General features: G+C 34.8%; 1 protein-coding gene across 1 annotated transcript in view; it reads left to right on the top strand.

The window, feature by feature from the left end:
- Nucleotides 1-18,386, top strand: part of LOC134256411 (uncharacterized) — a gene marked incomplete at its 3' end in the record, with an annotated part of 48,802 nt that overhangs the window by 21,364 nt on the left and 9,052 nt on the right. The window lies entirely within an intron of this gene.

Consider the following 18,386-nt stretch of genomic DNA (forward strand, 5'->3'; position numbering starts at 1 on the left):
GCCCTATATCGCTGCATTTTTACTAATGTTGCTGCAGCCTCATTGTGACGTCACGTTAACGCACGTTTCTCCGTGTATATTTCTACGCGTGAGTATACACAAAAATGAATTTCAAATTAATTATGTTCCCCAAACGAAGTTGGGGAACATATTGTTTTTACTCTGTTTCTTATTAAGGTCTTCCGTCTTCAGCGGAAGACCTTTTTGTTTTTCTTAGGTTTCTTTTCCACTATTTTTCTTATTATTATTTTTTTTCTTACCGATTTTGTGCACGCGAGTTCTCGGAAACGGCTGGATGGATTTTCATGAAACTTTCAGGTCTGATAGAACATAAAAAAATCTAGAAATAAAATTTTTTATTTTGATGACGTCACTTCCGGTTCGGAGATTTTCGCGATTTTGTCATTTTTAGAGGGTCACTTTGTCCGGCAATGTTCTCAAAAACCGTTGAAGATAGAAGTATGAAATTTTCAGTGATGATAGAGCAACCTTTGGAGAAGTGAATTGAGTATATTACAACTTCCGGAAATACGAAGCGCCGACGCTCGCTATGGCGCGAAAATAGTCCTATGAAGAATTTCAAAAATGTTGACACCTTTTCAAAGATAACTTTTTACCTAGAAATATTTTGTTAAGACATGTAGAACAAAAGAAGTGTAGAATTACAAGATCTTTCAAATGATATCTCGAAAAAAGGGCTGGCCCCTAACATTAAGGGCCTAGAGGGGCCAAAAGTAATTTCTTTATATCTCAAAAAGAATTGAGAATTTGTAATATGTCAAAGAAGCAAAGTTGTTCAAAATATCAAGCTTCATCTAATGGCGTCGTCAAAAAACGTCCGGCGACGTCACTTCCGGTCAAACCGGAAGTTGCCGAAAATGGCTTAATTTTGCAATAATTAACGTAGATTTGAAGGATTAAACCATTTTGTGACTTCATCACTCTTTTTTTTAAAAATGAATGTTACTTCCGGTCAAACAGGACGGAAGACCTACTCGTTGCTTTGCAACGAGCTCGGCTCTAGTTATTATTATTAGGGTCTTCCGTCTTCAGCGGAAGACCCTTCTATTATTCTTCGGTTTCTTTTTTACCTTTATTATTATTATTATTAGGGTCTTCCGTCTCCAACGGAAGACCCTTCTATTATTCTATTGTTTCTTTTTCACTTTTATTATTATTATTAAGGTCTTCCGTCTCCAACGGAAGACCTTCTTGTTATTCTTCGGTTTCTTTTTCCCTATTATTATTATTATTATTATTATTATTATTATTATTATTCTTACCGATTTTGTGCACGCGATTTCTCGTAAACTACTGGACCGATTCTCATGAAACTTTAACATCTGATAGGTACTGATCTGAACCTTATTGGAAATTTTTTTCGTCGATGACGTCACTTCCGGTCGTGAGATATGGACAATTTTCTGATTTTAAAATGCAATTTTGTCTTGATTTAGTAGCGAAAACTGCTTTAGATATGAACTGAAGATTAACTGGAGATGATAGTTCATGACTTATAGCGTTGCAGAATCGCCTTTTCGTGCGACGTCAGTACTTCCGGTCGAAACCGGAAGCGAATTTAAAAAACGTAATTTTTCAACTTTTCTTTTTTAATATTTTTGTTTTAGAATTGAATAGAGACCCTTTTGCAGAAGCCAAATATGTAATTTGTTTGAAAATCGAAAAAGCCAATCTCGAGATATTTGCATTTGAAAACGCGAAGCGGCGATCCCGATGGCCGAATGGGTAGCGCGTTGGATTGTCACGCGGGCGACCCGGGTTCGATCCCCCGTGTGTCCAAAAAATTTTATCACTTTTTCTGCTCGATTTTTCGATTTTTATTAATTTTAGACCATTTGCAACAACATATTTTCAACTTTTAAGTATATCTTACGTAATAAGGGGTCACAAGGGGCCAGAATGCTAAATCTTTGACGCTTCATATCTTGAAAAGAGGGAATATTTTGATAAGCAATATTGAACAAAAGATGGTCAGAATAATATTGTTAACAATATGCATACTTTGAATTTTTGTAAAATGGCCCCATTAAGGACTTGTAGGGGTGGCCCCTAAATATTTATATGAATCATATCTCCACAATGAAAAGAAATCTCTGAATAGGTGTTGAACAAAAAGTCTTTGAAATCACAAGACCTTTCATTTGATATCAAGAAAAAGGGGCTGACCCCTCAAATAAGGGGCTCAGAGGGGCCAAAAGTCTTTCATCTTTAACTCTTAAATGATCAATATTTTGTGATACATTATAGAAGCAAAGGTATTCATCTTAACGATTTGCAACAATATATGATACAATTAGGACCATATGTTACGTAATTAGGGGTCACAAGGGGCCAGAATTTCAAATCTTTGGCACTTTATATCTCAAAAATGGGGAATATTTTGATAAGCAATATTGAACAAAAGATGGTCAGAATAATATTCTTAACAATATACATACTTTGAATTTTTGAAAAATGGCCCCATTAAGGACTTGTAGGTGTGGCCCCTAAATATTTCCATTCAGCATATCTCCACAACGAAAAGAAATCTCTGAATAAGTGTTGAACAAAAAATCTTCAAAATCACAAGACCTTTCATTTAGTATCAAGAAAAAGGGGCTGACCCCTCAAATTAGGGGTTCAGAGGGGCCAAAAATCTTTCATTTTTAACTCTTTATTGATTAATATTTTGTAATACATTGCAGAAGCAAAAGTATTCCTCTTAACGATTTGCAACAATATATGATACAACTTGGATCATGTGTTACGTAATTAGGGGTCACAAGGGGCCAGAATATCAGATCTTTGACGCTTTATATCTCAAAAAGGGGGAATATTTTGATAAGCAATATTGAACAAAAGTTGGTCAGAATAATGTTCTCAACAATATGCATACTTTGAATTTTTGTAAAATGGCCCCATTAAGGACTTGTAGGGGTGGCCCCTAAATATTTATATGAATCATATCTCCACAATGAAAAGAAATCTCTAAATAGGTGTTGAACAAAAAGTCTTTGAAATCACAAGACCTTTCATTTGATATCAAGAAAAAGGGGCTGGCCCCTCAAATAAGGGGCTCAGAGGGGCCAAAAGTCTTTCATCTTTAACTCTTAAATGATCAATATTTTGTGATGCATTATAGAAGCAAAGGTATTCATCTTAACAATATGCAACAATATATGATAGAATTTGGATCATATGTTACGTAATTAGGGGTCACAAAGGACCAGAATGCTAAATATTTGACGATTCATATCTTGAAAATGGGGAATATTTTGATAAGCAATATTGAACAAAAGATGGTCAGAATAATATTCTTAACAATATGCATACTTTGACTTTTTGTAAAATGGCCCCATTAAGGACTTGTAGGGGTGGCCATTAAATATTGCCATTCAGCATATCTCCACAACGAAAAGAAATCTCTGAATAGGTGTTGAACAAAACGTCTTTGAAATTACAAGACCTTTCATTTGATATCAAGAAAAAGGGGCTGACACCTTAAAATAGGGGCTTAAAGGGGCCAAAATTCTTGCATCTGTACCTCTTTAATGATCAATATTTTGTGATACATTACAGAAGCAAAGATATACATCTAAACGACTTGCAACAATATAATATAAAAGTTTGGCCATATCTTACGTAATAAGGGATCGCCATGCGGCCAAAATGCTATTTTTTGTCATGCTTTACGTCTTGAAAGGAGGGGGATATTTTTATAAGCCATATTGAACAAAAGATGTTCAGAAAATCGTGATAAAAATGAGAAACTTTAAATTCATTGAAGGAAAATCTTAATGTCATTCTCTTTTAACGAATATCTCAGTCAAAATCACATCTCATCTTATCGAGAAATTCAACGGAAGACCTACTCGTTGCTCGCAACGAGATCTCATCTAGTTATTATTATTATTCTTTTTTTTTCTTTACAATTTTTGTGCAGAAGATTTCTCGGAGATGGCTCGACCGATTTTCTTGAAAATTTCAGAGAAGATGTATCTTTATCTAAACCTTATACGTTTTTTTCATTTTTTTGAAATTCACTTCCGGTCGGGAGTTATCGCCCTTTGATCGAAATTTTGATGACCTCCATGTCTGTGATGGAACTCAAAAACGGCTAAAGCTAGAAAGCTGATTTTTTCAGGGATGATAGAGGACATGTTGCCATATTGCAACATGGTCAGGAAATTTTCCGGAAGTGCCTAGTATGGAAGCTCGGTAGGGGTCAAAATGTAGGACACGAATCATGACTGATTTTTTGAGACATTTTGCATCATATCTTTTAAAGTATCATTATTTTGTCAAAACATAATGAACAAAATTTGTGCAGAATGACAAGATCTTTAATATGATATCAAGAAAAAAGTGCTGACTCATCACATTAAGGGCCAATAGGGGCCAAAAGTCTTTTTTCGATAACTCTTAATCAGTCAATATTTTGTTAGACATTACAGAAGCAAAAATGTTAATCTCAACAATCTACAACTGCATATTATAATTTTTATGTCGTATGTTACATAATTAGGGGCCACAGGGGGCCAGAATGCTAAATCTTTGACGCTTTATATCTCGAAAAGGGGAAATATTTTGATAAAGTAATATTGAACAAAAGATGTTCAAAATAATGTTCTGAACAATATGCAACCTTTAGTTTTTCGCTATACGTCCCCTTTAAGGAGTTGAAGGGTTGGCCCCTAAATATTTCTTTTGCAAATAACTCGAAAACGAAAGAGAATCTCTGAATAGTTGTTGAACAAAAAGTGTTCAAAATCTTAAGAGCTTTAAGATGAGATCAAGAAAAAGGGGCTGGGCACTCAAATTAGGGGCCGAGAGGGGCCAAAAGTCTTTAATCGATAACTCTTTAGCAGTCAATATTTTGTAATACATTACTGAAGCAAGAATGTTTATCTCAACAATCTACAACTATATATTATGATTTGAATGTCCTATGGTGCATAAAAAGGGGCCATAAGGGGCCAGAATGCTAAATCTTTGACGCTTTATATCTGAAAAGTTTGAAATATTTTGATAAGTAATATTGAACAAAAGATGTTCAAAATAATGTTCTGAACAATATGCAACTTTAGTTTTTCGCTATACGTCCCCTTTAAGGAGTTGAAGGGTTGGCCCCTAAATATTTCTTTTGCAAATAACTCGAAAACGAAAGAGAATCTCTGAATAGTTGTTGAACAAAAAGTGTTCAAAATCCTAAGAGATTTAAGATGAAGATCAGGAAAAAGGGGCTGGGCACTCAAATTAGGGGCCGAGAGGGGCCAAAAGTCTTTAATCGATAACTCTTTAGCAGTCAATATTTTGTTAAACATTACTGAAGCAATGATGTTTATCTCAACAATCTAAAACTATTTATTATTTTTTGAATGTCGTATGGTGCATAATAAGGGGCCACAAGGGGCCAGAATGCTCAATCTTTGACGCTTTATATCTCAAAAGTGGGAAATATTTTGATAAGTAATATTGAACAAAAGATGTTCAAATTAATGTTCTAAACAATATGCACTCTTTAATTTTTCGCTAAATGTCCCCATTAAGGAGTTGAAGGGTTGGCCCCTAAATATTTCTTTTTCAAATAACTCGAAAACGAAAGAGAATCTCTGAATAGTTGTTGAACAAAAAGTGTTCAAAATCCTGAGAGCTTTAAGATGATATGAAGAAAAAAGGAGTGATCCCTAATATTAGGGGCTGTGAGGGGCCAAAAGTCGAATTTTTAAGTCTTTATGTTCAATGTCTGTTTACAGATTATGGAGGCAAAATCGTTCTTCTTAACAATCTTTATCATTATTTTGGAATGAAATTCTCAATCAAAATCTTATCTCATCTTATCAAGAATCAGACGGAAGACCCACTCGTTGCTCGCAACGAGATCGTATCTAGTTATTATTAGGGTCTTCCGTCTCCAACGGAAGACCCTACTATTATTCTATTGTTTCTTTTTCACTTTTATTATTATTCTTTTTTTTTCTTTACAATTTTTGTGCAGAAATTTCTAAAGGATAAATATTTTGATTTTAAGAAATTTTATTGTATTTCTAAACCTTATACGTTTTTTTCAAAATCACTTCCGGTCGGAAGTTATCGCCCTTTGATCAAAATTTTGCATGACCTCCATGTTTTGGAACTCAAAACGACTCAAGCTAGAAAGCTGATTTTTTCAGTGATGATAGAGGACATGTTGCCATATTGCAACATACTCAGTTGAATATTTTCCGGAAGTGCCTAGTAGGGAAGCTCGGTAGGGGTCAAAATTTAGGACACGAATCATGAGTGATTTTTTGAGACATTTTGCATCATATCTTTTTAAGTATCATTATTTTGTCAAAACATATTGAACAGAATTTGTGCGGAATGACAAGATCTTTCATATGATATCAAGCAAAAAGTGCTGACTCATCACATTTAGGGCCAAAAGGGGCCAAAAGTCTTTTTTCAATAACTCTTTAGCAATTAATATTTTGTTATACATTACTGAAGCAAAAATGTTCATCTTAACAATCTACAACTATATATTACGTTTTCAAGGTCGTATGGTGCATAATAAGGGGCCATAAGGGGCCAGAATGCTAAATCTTTGACGCTTTATATCTCGAAAGGGAGAAATATTTTGATAAGCAATATTGAACAAAAGTTGTTCAAAATAATGTTCTAAACAATATGCAACCTTTCATTTTTTGCTAAACGTCCCCATTAAGGAGTTGAAGGGTTGGCCCCTAAATATTTCTTTTGCTAATAGCTCAAAAACGAAAAAGAATTTCTGAATAGTTGTTGAACAAAAAATGTTCAAAATCTTAAGAGCTTTAAGATGAGATCCTGAAAAAGGAGCTGGACACTCGAATAAGGGGCCAAGAGGGGCCAAAAGTCTTCAATCGATAACTCTTTAACAGTTAATATTTCGTAATACATTACTGAAGCAAAGATGTTTATCTCAGCCATCTACAGCTATATATTATGATTTTCATGTCGTATGGTACATAATGAGGGGCCACAAGGGGCCAGAATGCTAATGGTAAATCTTTGATGCTTTATATCTCGAAAGGGAGAAATATTTTGATAAGCAATATTGAACAAAAGATGTTCAAAATAATGTTCTGAACAATATGCAACCTTTCATTTTTTGCTAAACGTCCCCTTTAAGGAGTTGAAGGGTTGGCCCCTTAATATTTCTTTTGCAAATACTCAAAAACGAAAAAGAATTTCTGAATAGTTGTTGAACAAAAAATGTTCAAAATCTCGGAAGAGCTTTAAGATGATATGAAGAAAAAAGGGCTGATTCCTAAAATTAGGGGCCGTTGAGGGGCCAAAAGGCCGATTTTTTTGTTTACAGAAAAGTCTTTAATGTTCAAAATTGTTTTTTTTTTTACAATTGTTAAATCATTATTTTAGAATGAAAATCGCAATCAAAATCTTATCTCATCTCATCAAGAATTGGACGGAAGACCCACTCGTTGCTCGCAACGAGATCGTATCTAGTTATTATTATTTTTATTCTTTTTTCTTCTTACAAAATTTGTGCAGACGATTTCTCGGAGATGGCTCGTTCGATTTGCTTCAAATTTTCACAGTCGATGCGTTTTCATCTGAAGTTAATTCCGGCAAATTTTTTTTTGGAAATTCACTTCCGGTCGGGAGTTATCGCCCTTTGATCAAAATTTGGAGGACCTCCTTGTCTGTGATGGAACTCAAAAACGGCTCAAGCTAGAAAGCTGAAATTTTTAGTGATGATAGAGGACATGTTGCCACGTTGCAACATGGTCAGGATATTTTCCGGAAGTGCCTAGTATGGAAGCTCGGTAGGGGTCAAAATTTAGGACACGTTTTATGAGTGATTTTTTGAGACATTTTGTATCATATCTTTTAAAATATAAATATTTTGTTAAAACATACTGAACAACATTTGTGCAAAATATCAAGATCTTTCATATGATATCAAGAAAAATGTGCTGACTCATCAAATTAAGGGCTGAAAGGGGCCAACAGTTTTTATTCAATAACTTTTTAAAAGTCAATATTTTGTAATACATTACTGAAGCAAAGATGTTCATCTCAACCATCTACAACTATATATTATGATTTCCATGTCGTATGGTACATAATTAGGGGCCACAAGGGGCCAGAATGCTAAATCTTTGATGCTTTATATCTCGAAAGGGAGAAATATTTTGATAAGCAATATTGAACAAAAGTTGTTCAAAATAATGTTCTAAACAATATGCAACCTTTCATTTTTTGCTAAACGTCCCCATTAAGGAGTTGAAGGGTTGGCCCCTAAAAATTTCTTTTTCTAATATCTCAAAAACGAAAAAGAATTTCTGAACAATTGTTGAACACAAAATGTTCAAAATCTTAAGATCTTTAAGATGAGATCCCGAAAAAGGGGCTGGGCACTCGAATTAGGGGCCAAGAGGGGCCAAAAGTCTTCAATCGATAACTCTTTATCGGTTAATATTTTGTAATACATTACTGAAGCAAAGATGTTCATCTCAACCATCTACAACTATATATTATGATTTCCATGTCGTATGGTACATAATTAGGGGCCACAAGGGGCCAGAATGCTAAATCTTTGATGCTTTATATCTCGAAAGGGAGAAATATTTTGATAAGCAATATTGAACAAAAGTTGTTCAAAATAATGTTCTAAACAATATGCAACCTTTCATTTTTTGCTAAACGTCCCCATTAAGGAGTTGAAGGGTTGGCCCCTAAAAATTTCTTTTTCTAATATCTCAAAAACGAAAAAGAATTTCTGAACAATTGTTGAACACAAAATGTTCAAAATCTTAAGATCTTTAAGATGAGATCCCGAAAAAGGGGCTGGGCACTCGAATTAGGGGCCAAGAGGGGCCAAAAGTCTTCAATCGATAACTCTTTATCGGTTAATATTTTGTAATACATTACTGAAGCAAAGATGTTCATCTCAACCATCTACAACTATATATCATGATTTCCATGTCGTATGGTACATAATTAGGGGCCACAAGGGGCCAGAATGCTAAATCTTTGATGCTTTATATCTCGAAAGGGAGAAATATTTTGATAAGCAATATTGAACAAAAGTTGTTCAAAATAATGTTCTAAACAATATGCAACCTTTCATTTTTTGCTAAACGTCCCCATTAAGGAGTTGAAGGGTTGGCCCCTAAAAATTTCTTTTTCTAATATCTCAAAAACGAAAAAGAATTTCTGAACAATTGTTGAACACAAAATGTTCAAAATCTTAAGATCTTTAAGATGAGATCCCGAAAAAGGGGCTGGGCACTCGAATTAGGGGCCAAGAGGGGCCAAAAGTCTTCAATCGATAACTCTTTATCGGTTAATATTTTGTAATACATTACTGAAGCAAAGATGTTCATCTCAACCATCTACAACTATATATTATGATTTCCATGTCGTATGGTACATAATTAGGGGCCACAAGGGGCCAGAATGCTAAATCTTTGATGCTTTATATCTCGAAAGGGAGAAATATTTTGATAAGCAATATTGAACAAAAGTTGTTCAAAATAATGTTCTAAACAATATGCAACCTTTCATTTTTTGCTAAACGTCCCCATTAAGGAGTTGAAGGGTTGGCCCCTAAAAATTTCTTTTTCTAATATCTCAAAAACGAAAAAGAATTTCTGAACAATTGTTGAACACAAAATGTTCAAAATCTTAAGATCTTTAAGATGAGATCCCGAAAAAGGGGCTGGGCACTCGAATTAGGGGCCAAGAGGGGCCAAAAGTCTTCAATCGATAACTCTTTATCGGTTAATATTTTGTAATACATTACTGAAGCAAAGATGTTCATCTCAACCATCTACAACTATATATTATGATTTCCATGTCGTATGGTACATAATTAGGGGCCACAAGGGGCCAGAATGCTAAATCTTTGATGCTTTATATCTCGAAAGGGAGAAATATTTTGATAAGCAATATTGAACAAAAGTTGTTCAAAATAATGTTCTAAACAATATGCAACCTTTCATTTTTTGCTAAACGTCCCCATTAAGGAGTTGAAGGGTTGGCCCCTAAAAATTTCTTTTTCTAATATCTCAAAAACGAAAAAGAATTTCTGAACAATTGTTGAACACAAAATGTTCAAAATCTTAAGATCTTTAAGATGAGATCCCGAAAAAGGGGCTGGGCACTCGAATTAGGGGCCAAGAGGGGCCAAAAGTCTTCAATCGATAACTCTTTATCGGTTAATATTTTGTAATACATTACTGAAGCAAAGATGTTCATCTCAACCATCTACAACTATATATTATGATTTCCATGTCGTATGGTACATAATTAGGGGCCACAAGGGGCCAGAATGCTAAATCTTTGATGCTTTATATCTCGAAAGGGAGAAATATTTTGATAAGCAATATTGAACAAAAGTTGTTCAAAATAATGTTCTAAACAATATGCAACCTTTCATTTTTTGCTAAACGTCCCCATTAAGGAGTTGAAGGGTTGGCCCCTAAAAATTTCTTTTTCTAATATCTCAAAAACGAAAAAGAATTTCTGAACAATTGTTGAACACAAAATGTTCAAAATCTTAAGATCTTTAAGATGAGATCCCGAAAAAGGGGCTGGGCACTCGAATTAGGGGCCAAGAGGGGCCAAAAGTCTTCAATCGATAACTCTTTATCGGTTAATATTTTGTAATACATTACTGAAGCAAAGATGTTCATCTCAACCATCTACAACTATATATTATGATTTCCATGTCGTATGGTACATAATTAGGGGCCACAAGGGGCCAGAATGCTAAATCTTTGATGCTTTATATCTCGAAAGGGAGAAATATTTTGATAAGCAATATTGAACAAAAGTTGTTCAAAATAATGTTCTAAACAATATGCAACCTTTCATTTTTTGCTAAACGTCCCCATTAAGGAGTTGAAGGGTTGGCCCCTAAAAATTTCTTTTTCTAATATCTCAAAAACGAAAAAGAATTTCTGAACAATTGTTGAACACAAAATGTTCAAAATCTTAAGATCTTTATGATGATATGAATAAAAAAGGCTGATTTCTAAAATTAGGGGCCGTTAGGGGCAAAAGGCCGATTTTTTTAAGTCTTTAATGTTCAATGTCTTTTTACAGATTGTGGTAAATCATTATTTTAAATGAAAATCGCATGGTGAAAATCAAAATCTGAGTAAAATCAAACATACACTTGAATGAGCGTATTTTTAAACATAATTTTGGATTAAATACTTTAATATTCAGTACCCCCTTGCTTGTCGTAAAAGGCGACTAAATGGGGCGGTCCTTCGGATGAGACCGTATAAACCGAGGCCCCATGTCACAGCAGGTGTGGCACGATAAAGATCCCTCCCTGCTCAAAGGCCGTAAGTGCCGAGCAGAGGCCTAAATTTGCAGCCCTTCACCGGCAATGGTGACGTCTCCATATCAGTGAAATATTCTGGAGAGGGACGTTAAACAGTATACAATCAATCAATCAATCAGTGTATTAAAAATATAGATTGTGTAGACAAGATGATATGGTCATGACGCAAATGCATTCACATGTGCACGCGTGCAGTGCTAAAGTTTAAATGATTTTTGTACACTTCTTTGTAAATGTTGTTAAAATCTCAGATGCATAGACTTTGTCTTATTTAATGAAGCTTACAGGGAATATGGCACCAAAAGGGAGATGGGGAGCGTTTGGGGAACATCTGTAACGGTCCCCGTTACAATTAGCACTAGTTTTACAGTTGGATTAGTAGAAAAACACAGCGAATGTAAATATTTGTATATAATATATGATCAAAGACCAAAATACAAAACCATAAAGCTTCAGCTCTGCAGCAAGATTTAAACGCATTTTGGGAAGAATTTTCACACTTTCCAGCATTGGACTTTCATATTTCATATTTCATATTTCACATGTTATTGCGGAGGACCGGGCTGCCTGCATATAAGTTTAAGTGTTGGTGTATGGGGTTGAGGTGGGAGAAGTTATTCAGAATTAAAGGTTATCTAAACATGAAAAGGTTGTTACTCAGAATGTTCTTTCCCTTTATAAATTACGAAATATTTAATATGTTTACTTCCATGAAGTGAATCTTTAAAAATATATATTTTTTCATATTTAATATATAACGTTGCTTATTAACATTTAATTATCGAAAAAACGACAGGTCCCCTTTTTTAGAACATAGAATCTTACTTATCTTACTTATCGCATAAAAACGTACTCTGCACAGTTCGTGTTTTATATTCTTAAAATGAAATATATTTTTGAATATGGTGATAATTAATTATGGTTTCAATTTATATTTTATGCAGACAACGTTTATTTGAAGAATTTATTAAGTTTAAAATGGTATCGTTTTTGTTTGATTTTCATCCGACTGTAAGTTATCAAAATATTCCCGACTATCGTCTCCATCATTTAGAGGCATGCTTTTTTCTCACATATCGAAGGGGTTTGATGATCAAGACTCATTTCCATTATTTACTTTATTTATTTCCCGGGCGACAATTGATTGTTACATCAATGTTTTCTTGTTCTTTTTGAAAAGACTTTTCCTCGGTACAAATTTGACCCACTTTTACACACAAATTTTAAACTTTTCCTTTGGCCATAACTTTTGAACGGTAAAAACTAGGGCCTATGTGCATTCTTTGTCTCAATATCTTTCATCGGATACCAATAACATTGATCTGTTGACCTGGACCTTGGAGATTTCCGTACTTATAGAAAAACTTTAACCTTGGCCTTAATTTTGGAACTGTAAGTGTGAAGGTTTCATTTATTACATATGTAATCCTTGTAAGGAGATCTTTCATTAAATGCCAACAACTTTGACCTTTTGACCTTGACCATGGAGTTTGACCTACTTTTTAAAAATTTAAACCTTGACAATGACTTTCATACTTCACATATGCGATACTTTTGACAATACCTTTCATTGGATATAAAGAACTCTACCCCTTTGACCTTGTGCTTTTCACTACTTTTAAAAAACTTGGCCATTATTTTGGAAAAAAACTTGGCCATTATTTTGGAATGGTTATGACAAGAGCTTTCATACTTCACCTATGTAAAACTTGTGGTAAGACATTTCTAAAGAAACGAGCAACTTGTTGACCCTTTGACCTTGGAGTTTGACCTACCTTTCAAAAATTTTCCTTAAACATAACTTTTGAACAGTTGGTGCTGGGGCTTTCATATTTCACAATGATTTATCGTATTTTTTTGTGAAATGGCCCATTTTGGGTACCAATATATTTCATTGGATTTGAAGATTTTTGACCCTTCGACCTTGACCTTGGAAATTAACTTTCATTTAAAAAACAAACTTTGACCATAACTTTTAAAGGATTAGGGCTAACGCATTCATGTTTCACATATTTTATCCTTGTGATAGGACCTTTCATTGGATATCAACTGTGACCTTGACCTTGGAGTTTGACCAACTTTTAATAAAAAATCTTTTGGTAATAATATATTTAATTTTCATTTAAGAAAAAGTTTAATCTTCGCCATGTTGCCATACGGGGTCATCAGTGTTTCACAAACACATCTTGTTCCTTATCTTGGGAAAAGACATGTCTTTTATATTTGATGTGTGCATAACCTGTGACAAGATATTTCCAAGCATGCTAAGATTTTTGATCCATTGATATTGACCTTCAAGATTGACCTTATTTAAAAAAAAATCTACTTCAGTTATATTTATAAATGACACATGAAAGGCGGTTAAATATGAGACAATATGTCATAAAAAATGTCATCTCACCCACAAAGACACCGAAAGCGGGGGACCACAATTCTTTGAATTTGCTTTTTTTTAAGTTGTGATAATTATATTATTCAATCATGTCTCCAGAAAAGGATAGAAAATAATGTTGACTGCATTGTAAATATTAAAAATGAATTTCATTGGCTAGGCTTAACAGAACTGTTCATGCTCGATAGAAACTGCTGTAACACAATGTAAATACTACAAAATTTACATGTTCTATCAAGTGCCCTCAAATTGGTACAGTTACTTAGTTATGTTATAACACAGAAAAAAATAATTATGTAATCTTGGAAAATTTGTGCAACTTGCAAGTGCATCAAGAACAGTGTCCTTCACTTGTTTATAAATACTAAATGTTGCATGTTAAACTTATCATTATATTTGTTAAAATATATGATTGTGAGATATATGTCTTTTGACTTCAATGAACTGAATTAAACCGAGATAAAATAAATAGAATGCCTAATGCCATTAATATACCTTAATTTTTTAAGAATAAATTCATTTCCAAATGTTTGAATTTTAATAATTGATGCATAATTTTAATTCTATTACACTGCTCTTTTTGGAAGAATAAAGGTTGAAAATTTTGAAATGTTAAAATCTACATTAATAATTAAAATCAAAACAATGTCTTTATATATTGATTATCAGTTATATAGAAATGTGTTTTTTAAATAAATATAGGATAAAATAAAAACATATAGATTTTACAGTTGAAATGCTTGTTGTGGTATAAAATGCATGAAACCCATTGTCGACTAATGAGAAATATCACATTTCATCCCTGTGTTTAAAGGCCTATTTCTCTAATATTTTGTTGTATTTCAACCTTTGAATGTTAGATTGAGATCAACCAAGAGAAACTATCTAACTTTTATGGCCTGGAACCTTGCCTGTTGTTTGTTTTGGAACACTCTTAACATGTTAAAATATGCATTTTTTTTTTCAAATTTTATGACATGTTGCCATGGTAACAATGACACATAGCAACCAATTCTTTGCATAACTTTCAATAACAATGTCAACGACTTTAAAAAGAGTTTTAAGAAATTCAGAAACAGTGCATACCACATGTACAGTTCTTATATAAATGTTCAGGTCATTATAGATGGTAGCGCTTAAAAACTTTTCATGACAATAGCTACATGCTCATTGCTGTTGTCATTGGTTAGTAAGCATTCTGAGATTATTGCGTAAGCCATGCATGTCCCCTACTTGGTTCCCCTTCTCTTTAAGATGTCATTTTATAGAATGCAAAAGCTATGACCAAGGTAAAAGTGTTTAAGATTTTGAGGTCATGCATGCGTTTAATCTAAAAAATAATAATCGACATAAAGACGCAAAAATCAACTCATCTTTTCAACATCTTCTTTTGGCTCTCATATTTACCCTGTTGACCTTTGGAATATAGCGCAACACGAACCCATTCTTAAACCATTATAAAAAAATTAAATCGCCATTAATATATCTAAAGTCAATGTAAGGTAACGTAATTCAAACTTGATATCTAACTCACCAAGATACACTCACATGCCGAAATTCAGCACAATATCTGGAAGCGTTTAGAGATGATGTGCAGAAAACCAAGTAGGACAGACTTACAGACAGATATGAGTAGTATTCCGGAATTCTGCAGATTTGTACGTTTTCGGTTTTAGATGTTATTCATGTTACTTCCGTAATAAATAGTTTGAAACTGCATGGCTGAGTTACAAATCTCATTTATTCGAGTGAATACACAACATATCTGGCGACGAGGATGGCTACTGGACGTATTGGAAGAATCGTTGCGTTCGATCCGGCGATCGAAACATGGACAGCGTACGAGGAAAGGCTGGATAATTTCTTCACAGCAAACACAGTGGACGACAACAAAAAAGTTCCCGCGCTACTGAGCCTCGTGAACCCCAAAACATACGCATGCGTCGTTAAGAGACTTAACAGCACCCGAATTACCTAAGGCCAGGATATACAAGCAACTTACGAAAGCGCTGAAGGAACAGACTCTCCCAAGGCCGTTAATATTAGTATAAAGATTTAGATTTCACAAGCGAGACCAGCAGATGGGGGCAGGTTCGTGAGTACATTGCAGTTCTACGTAAACTTAGTGAGTTTTGAAAATTTAAATACGTCCTTAACGAACACATTCAAAAGAAACTTCTTTCGGAGAAAAAAACTCACTTACCAATCTGCGCTGAGATAGCCACTGCGGTGGAGATGGCGACAAATGACGCCCTGGAAATTCAAAGGAAACACCTTTCCACTACGCCCGGTGTCCCACAAGCTAAGTGCACCTAAGAGTAAGAAAAGAATTCATAAAAAACTACGGCAGCCCAGAGGTGTTTCAGATGTAATGGAAACCATACCTCAGATGACTGCATGACTGCAGATTTATCGATGAAACTTGTTGACAGTGTGGGAAAAAGGGACACATACAGCGAGCATGTCGTTCAAAACCAGCCTCTGTGAAACCACTGCATACGAACAGTAGAAAACATGTGCATGAAGTGCAGGTAGCTGACGATTTCGAATCTATGTTTTCACTTAGAGTCAACGCTATGGGAGGACTCAAGGAAGCTATCTGGATAAATGTGAATGGTCAAGAATATCCCATTGAACTGGACACAGGGTCAGCGATTTCAGTTATCAACAGTGAAACTTACAAGCAAAATTTTTCAAATGTAAGGTTAATCGACACAGACATAAACCTAAGAACATACTCTGCAGAAAGCATCACCCTCCGTGTGTTCAGTCAACGTAGAGGTGGATGATCAACAACAGCAGTTAATCTTGTATGTTGTTGACAAAGGGGGACCACCCTTATTTGGTCGAGAGTGGCTAAATAACCTCAGACTGAACTGGGCCGAAATCAAGACACTAGAGACTAGAAAACAAAGTGTGAGTGAAGTGATTGAGAAATACAAAAATGTGTTCACTGATGACCTGGGCAAGTTACGGGACATATCAGCCAGAATAAAAGTAGACGAGTCGGCGACACCCAAGTTTTGCAAAGCTCGAGTGGTACCATATTCGTTGCGTCCCAAGGTTGATCAGGAACTAGACCGTCTTATCGAGACTGGAATCCTCAGTGAGGTAGAACACAGTAAGTAAATGGGCTACTCCCATTGTTTCAATACCAAAAAAGATGGAACTGTGAGAATTTGTGGGGATTTTAAAGTCACAGTGAAACCTGTCTTGGACATAGACCAGTACCCTCTACCCAAGATCGAGGACATATTTGCAAGTTTGGTGGGAGGACAACAGTTTACAAAACTGGACTTGAAGAATGCGTATCTTCAGATGACAGTGAGTAGAGGGACAGACATTATCTCACTATAAATACTGATCGTGGTTTATTCCAGTACAACAGGCTCATGTTTGGAATAACCTCCCGCCCGCAATATGGCAGAGGGCCATGGATACAGTTCTTTGAGGACTCGAGGGAGTACACTGCAACATGGATGATATTTCCACTTTTGTACAAAGTGGAAATTACACCAGGGACAACATGGCGTCGGCATACAGACCAGATAAGATCTGCAGATTTCACCAACTCTGCGCAAATACCTACAACCCTGAATCTAGATCAACAATTGATTCGATCGAATGATGATACATTGTCGGCCGAAACATCAGATGACCATGATCGTGACCGGGACAAGTTAATTGTGACACCAACCAAGAAACAAGTATCGGAACTGACGCCTATACCGACATCTTCACCGGCAGCAACTTTCGTATCCGAAAAACGCTATCCAACCCGTTCAGTTCGTAATGTTGTGCCAAAACGCTACCAGCAGTAATAATGGACTGATTTATATATAGAAATGTATGCAATGCTTGATTTCTAGATCAGTAATGCTTTGTGATTGTTTATGTTACATGTAACTAAGTAGTGCGAAAATGTAACCAATTTTTTTTCCTCTCTCTCATCTTTAAATGTAAATTTAAAGTCTAGTCAAAGTCTAGTCATGAATGTAAATCTAGTCAAAGTCTAGTCATGGATGTATTTTGTTTACAGATGTCCAAGTAATACATATATTCCTTCTACTTGTCATAATTTGATTTTTATTATTAAATGAAACATGAAATATGTGTCCATCACATTTAAAGGGGGGGGGAATGTAGTATTCCGGAATTCTGTAGATTTGTACGTTTTCGGTTTTAGATGTTATTCATGTTACTTCCGTAATAAATCACTCGGAGTTCCTCGGATGACTCGTACCTCGCACATAACCTCGGACGTCAACGGTGATCTACCATCTTACTAATTCAGTCATGTGATATATTATTTGAATTTCTTTCAAATACCATACATTTGAAATCGGAGTTATTTTGTGGCACACTCAACAGTTTTTTCTTGCTTTTAAAGCCTGTTAACATGAGGATGTAATCAAAACCTGTTTACGATAAAGAATTGCATAATTTAAGAAACATTTTCAAAGAACGTTATGCAGAGCGAAGTATGAAATGAGTGATAAGGCAGTTTCCGGCGGAGAAATGTAAGGATCTATTGCGTATTCCTCCACCAATCACATCCGAGGTTTGAATGGAGCGGAGCGGAGTCAGCCGAGGATTGCCGATTGGTAATAAATAGTTTGTAACCGCATGGCTGAGTTATAAATCTCATTTATTCGA

The sequence above is a fragment of the Saccostrea cucullata genome, unplaced genomic scaffold, assembly GCF_032062105.1.
Source record: "Saccostrea cucullata isolate Sc308-1 unplaced genomic scaffold, CSIRO_AGI_Scuc_v1 ctg1509, whole genome shotgun sequence".
Taxonomy (NCBI): domain Eukaryota; kingdom Metazoa; phylum Mollusca; class Bivalvia; order Ostreida; family Ostreidae; genus Saccostrea; species Saccostrea cuccullata.